General features: G+C 51.9%; 1 pseudogene across 1 annotated transcript; it reads right to left on the reverse strand.

Moving 5' to 3' along the window:
* Positions 1-1706: 1706 nt before the first annotated feature.
* On the reverse strand, positions 1707-5498 carry LOC111942175 (uncharacterized; annotated as a pseudogene). Its single transcript, XR_015282576.1, has 5 exons — positions 5493-5498; positions 3997-4832; positions 3625-3801; positions 2108-3339; positions 1707-1822 (listed from the first exon to the last, which is right to left on the reverse strand). The product of XR_015282576.1 is annotated as an uncharacterized LOC111942175 (transcript).
* Between the last annotated feature and the right edge of the window lie 491 nt (positions 5499-5989).

Consider the following 5989-nt stretch of genomic DNA (forward strand, 5'->3'; position numbering starts at 1 on the left):
ATTTTTGTTCTTTAGGCCATTAACATTGGTAGCTTTTGAACTCTGTTTGTGTTGAGAGTGAGGACTATTGTGGCAGTTATAAGGAAGGGTAAGTAGAAAGATAGTAGCGGGTGTTTGGCTATTACAGCCATAATTATTATTAGGCTATTCAACTCAGGTGAGAATGCTTAAGATTTTTCAAACCTGTGTTTGATTTAGTCTAATTCAGTCTCCTAGAGCTGTTGAGCCAGGGATTATGGTGATTAATAATTTTGAGTAGACTGATTTAGGACAAGAATGGTGACAGTGAATTTAGTAATTGTTGATAGCAGTGATTAGGGATTAAATAATTCTGTGAATCAGAAATGGAAAAGGACTGGGATTAGTTAGATTGCAATTGCTGCTGTCAGTAGGGGCAGGACGTTGGGTGGTTTAATTTGCTGCTGTCACACTGGTTCTGCTTCAAAAGACAAAGCATGCTGAGGCAGCTGCTTGTCCTAGGGAAGCATTTGATTATGGCTTCAGTGGCTCGTGGGTGGTGGGATGTGCAGATCTGGAGATGAGTGGAATGATAGCGAGGGTGTTCATTCCTATTCTTGTTCAAGCCATGATTCAGTGGTTGCTCAAAATTATGATGATTGCTCCTAGAAGTGAGGTTGAGGAGGAGATTCACTTTGCACGTTACAGTTCTCTGTTCACCTTACCACAGCAATTCTTTATGTTCAGGCACATATCCTTAAGGAATGAGACAGGTCTGCACAGCTGAATGGTATGCCTGGTGCCTGCTCCATTCTGCCTTAGATTCACCTTCCAAAGAGGCTCAGTTCTGAACAGCATGATTCCATTTGCTACTGCCTGGAGTAATCCAAAGGGGTGTTCAATGATTGGGCCTTATTTGGTTTGTATGTAGGACTTTTCATTCTTCTAATATTAAGAAGTCTAAAGCGATTAGAATTGAGATACCATGGGAACAGGGATAAGATAAAGATATTTAAAAGCAGAAGGTCAGATCAAGAGTGGTGGGAAAAGAAAGGAGGTAGGGAGATGATTTGCACCTCTGGATAACGGGATTAAACCTTTGCATTTGCTGAGCTCTGCTATGGGAGCAGTCCTTATCCAGGACAGGGGACAGTACTCAGTAGTTTGAGTTTATTACTCAGAGGCATGCTTCTACTCACTTTTTTCATCCTTTTGTAAATGGAAAAGTTCATTGCAGAGAGAAAATGACCTGGATTGCTCTGGTGTGAATCCAGATCATACAGGACTGTTAATCCTTGAATATACAAATCCCTATGAGCAGCTGCTACTTTGGGATGCTCTGATCCAACACTGAAGTTGTAAACTTCCATCTCAAAATGGGCTCTTGGAGACATTGAGCCATTTTCCCTGGCTGGTTTGGTCAATTGCAGGAAAGGGGGAAGGATAATGAGTTTGGGCTGGGGTTGAACCAAAATGGCATTTTTACGCTTCTGATTTCGTTCCAGCTTTTGCAACAGGGTGACAACTTTGTCCCTGCAAACCATTTTCCATTCCAAGTCACTTGTGGGCCTGGCTGGCAGGTCTGGATTCTTGAAGGGATGCTGCAGTTGGCAACAGGAGCCGTTGTTGATTTTTTCACGTTACTCAACCCCCGCTGCCAAATGCCATCAAATGGGAAGGACTCAAAAGGATGACCCTGGAGGAAGGGGACCAAAAGCTTGGAAAAAATTAAATAAGTACTCCAATGATGACAACAAAAACAAAGCAATTAATTTTTGACAGCAAATGAGCACCTGCTGCCCCCCAGCACTCCTAGGCTGGCAGGCCGAGCGGTGCCGTTTCCATGACATGAAGTGCTGGTAGCCTGGGGACAGAAACCAGAAAGCCACAGTCAGTCGCAGAAGTCTTCTGTCCTCCCTGTCCCACCATGGCCTGTGCCCAGGCCAGGCTGCTGGCTGTGCTCAGAGCCCAAACCTCCCAACCCATTCTGTGTTTTACAGAAGAGCAGCATGGCAGGCCACGTTCCACCTCCTCTGCTTAAGCACGGCACAGCAACCTCCTCAGCAGCTGCAAGCGCGGGATGCTCTTGTGCCTGTTGCCATCTGCCCCAAGCCCTTCTGCCACCTGTGCTCTGGAGCTGGGTACCCACCACTGGAGACCTGCTGCCAGGAGAGGAGCTGATCCCACAGGAGGTTCTCATCCTTCTTGAAGGAGATGTCCCTGCAGACTGAGGTCTCCAGGGCTAGTGCAGGCACTAGACACAGTCCACAGACGATGCCAGCACTTCCCCATCCGGTCCGGGCACCAGTGCAATCCTTCTGGAAAAAAACAAAGAACTATTGCATGAAAGGCAATTCAAAACAAGACCTGGAAACAAGGAAAAGCATCAAAGGTTATCGATGTGTCACAGGCCAGGGAGGGTGTGACTACTCCGTGTGAGAATTAAACCTCTCCATGGGTGGGGAAAATCCCCACCTCTCCCGCCCATAAAAACACCCCTTCCTCAAAGGCTTCCAAAGCAGAGCAGCTGGGGCATGGCTTCGGAACCTGTCCACCTCTGCTGCCCCCCATACACATGGATGGATTCTTTTGTCAGGCATGTTGCCCCCACCCCAGCTGGTGCCAGGCTGGCTTGCAGAAGCTGTTCACAAAGCCAGGAGCCGGCTCCCCTTACACAATATCTGTCCCCTGCTAAAAAGCAGCTTGGCAGCCAGAGGAAATATTAATATTCCCCACCACCGCTGAGCGGGGAACCTCCGGCACGTGGCCAGACCAAGCCCTGCCGTGCCTGGAAGCACAAGCATTCCCCGCCCCTCCGCCAGCTGGGGACTCATCTTGATTTTATCTGGGTGCAGAGCGTGTCCTCCAGGAAGGGGCTGCAAGCAAAGCCAATCGGCTCTGCCCAACCAGTGGGCAGCTCGAGGATGGTGTTCTCCAGCTCCGTGCTGCGCTCCAGAAGAACACGCCAGCCACGCCTCGGCTCGCGGGGACATCACGATGCCATTGAGCTGCAGGGGGATGTTTCCCCTTTTCCAGTCCATGGCAACTTCACTGCAATGTCACGACTTCTCCAACAGGATGGGGAGCACTGAGCCGCTCCCTCCACAACTCGCCGGGGACCAGCAGAAGCATCTTGGCTGCGCTCTCTCCTCTGTTCCACAGCTGCAGGGAAACCCTCTGGGATTTTCTTGGAGCGCCATGAGACACGTGCAGCTGGTACTTGCTGGGCTCCTGGATCCCCCCACTGTTTAGAGGGATGGATCTCTGCTGTCTCCTGGGCCAGGTGGGGGTCCTGCAGCCAAGAATGCTCAAGAAGATCTTCCAAGGATGGCCTGTCTGCAGGATCCATGGATAAACACCACCTGATGAGGTGCTGGCACTCTGTGGAGATAAATCAGAAACGGCTGGTCAGTGGGAAAAGGCTCCTGTCCGTGCTCTCCCAGGTTCCACGCCGCATAGGCCACACTAAGAGTGCTTGGAGCTGCACCCAAGCTTCCCATTAATCCTCCCTTTTGGAGGAGAGAAGCAGAGAGGCACATGTGCCACCTCCTCCAGCTAGGCCCAGGAGATCAACCTCCTCGCTGGCTGCAAGAGCAGGACGCCTATGTGCCACCTGCCCTCTCCCAACCCCGTTCCTCCTCCTGTGCCTTGAAGGTGCATCCCCACCTTGAGACACCCGGGGCGGGAAGAAGAGCTGGCCCCGGATGATGTCCTCATTGGTGTGGAAAGGAAGGTGCCCGCAGACCAGGTTATAGAGCAGGATGCCCAGGGACCAGATGGTGGCTGGCTGGCCACGGTAGCAGCCGAAGAGGATCCATTCCGGCGGGCGATATTCTGGTGTTCCTATGGGACAGGGGCGCAGCTCATCAGGCTGATGCTGCTCCCTCCCTCCCAGCCAGCTCCCATTCCACAACAGCCAGCCCCTGCCCCAGCGAAAAGTAACTTGGCTACAGCCGGCTGAAGAAGGATTCCCCCCTTCCTCCCTCTTCCCCCTCTGCCAGCAAAGGGGAATATTGAAAAACCGCTCAGGCTACTCACGAGTCTCCACAGAAGTATAGCGAGCGCCGTTTATTTCTATCTGTAGCACACTTTTATAGGGTCTGACAGGGTCCGTCGGCGAGCCCGGAGTAAACGCTGCCGCAGCCGCCGCTCCCCAGCAGCGGGCCCTGCCGCTAGAGCCGCTCCAGGGGAGGCTTCTCCGCCCGCCCGGGCGGCACCGCGCTCTCGGCATTCTGCCCGGAGCACCCGACCGCCCCGGGCACTGCTGCTTCCCGAGCCGCTCCGGGCTCCGGCGACTCGGGGCCGGCGGCCCAGCTGACGAGCGGCGGGGCTCGGCTCGGGGAAGCTGCCGGCGACGGGGCGGGAGCCGGGCGGCAGCGGGGCGGCTCTGGCAGGGGCCTCGTTCGGGGCCGGGCCAGGGCCCGCACCAGGCGGAGCCAAAAGACGGTGCCGCTCCGCCACCCGCAGAGCGAGGAGCTCTTCCAGAAACTCTTCCAGAGGCGCCACAAGCAGTGCGGAGAGAACCTGGCCGAGGTGGGACCGCGGCAGGCCCGGCAGGGGCGGGCCGGGGGCCGACTCGCCCACGGGCGCCTTGCGGGACGCGGCATAAGCCGGGCTGGGAGAGGCTGAGAGGGACGGCACGGCACGGCACGGCACGGCACGGCACGGCAGTAGAGTGAGTGTGAGAGGGAGAAGGGGACGGAGAGCGAGCGGAAAGTCGAGCGGAAAACCGATGGAGAGAGGCGCTGCTGCCGCTGCCGCTGCCGAGCCGCCGGAGCGCGCGGCCGTTCGTCCGTTCCCTCAGCGAGCCCAAGGGAGGAGCCGCCGCGCGCTCCGCCCAACGAAAGAAACAAGCAGAGAAATAAAAACAAAAACTAATTCCTATTAGAGAAGTAACCAGAGGTCCTGACAGCGCCGTCCCAGCACTTTACCACCCTCAAAGTGAAGAGTTTTTTTCTGAATATCTAATTTAAGCCATTTTTTAGGCCATGTTACTGCATATGCCGGTTTTCTTTCTTCAGCTGGGGGCGAGAACGGAATGAAGGGTACATGAGCTCCCTGTACCACTGTCCTCTTACCATCCTTTATGCACAGAACAGGCAGAGAAACAAGTGGTTGTAGTGAAAAAATGTGCTTTTCCAACAGCAGTGTGAGCTGTTCCTCACGCACACGCAGAACTAAGAGCGTGCAGTGACAAGCAACTTGTAAATATCCTGCTCCACCAAGAGTCTGCAATTGGATCTGCAGCACTGGGAAAGACAAGAGATTCTGCTGTGATCCCTCTGCCTGTGACTGCAAACGGGTCGTGTCTTTCCCTATCCCGGTTCAGGTGGCAGCGGAACAAATTGCCTCAAAGTACCAAAGGAAAATTACTTGAAACATTTGGATACAGCGCTGGATGGTGTTCAGAGGGGAAAGATGGATTGTATATCGTCATAGTGAGAATATGACAACTACACACACTCCTCAAAAATGTAACTGGAGCACCAATGCAGCTTGGCAATTTCAGGTTTTTCTTCTAAATCTTTCCTCACTCCCATGATGTGGCACAAAATATTTTTTCGTGATATTCCATAACATTGTGATTGCTTACTTTTTATATACAAAAAGGTAGAACAGCTGTGGAAAAATAAAAGTCTACTCCAATATTGTTATTGTTATTATTAAAAATGTAAAAGCACTATCATAGTATTTTCTTCTAATATTGAGGATTTTCCCCAGCAGAAAACAGTTATGTACAGACAGTGCAATATGTTCTCCATCCACACACTGAGGACGTTTTACACCCACTCCCCAAAACAGCTTTCACACCACAAGAGACAGGAACTGTGTCTCTGATAAGATTTTCTTAAGCTATGGTAAATGTCATTTAAGCAAACATTTTTATTACCTGTGGTAAGTAACTTTCTGTAAGCAAAATTATCTCTACTGTTGATTTAGTCGTGTATCCTATTTTCACTAGTCTTGTTCACATTAAGTTAAATTAACACATTAATTTCCTGTGCATTATCCCATAGGCTGCATCCTGTGA

This window comes from Cyanistes caeruleus, chromosome 2 (genome assembly GCF_971803275.1).
Source record: "Cyanistes caeruleus chromosome 2, bCyaCae1.hap1.1, whole genome shotgun sequence".
In the NCBI taxonomy this organism is placed as follows: Eukaryota; Metazoa; Chordata; class Aves; order Passeriformes; family Paridae; genus Cyanistes; species Cyanistes caeruleus.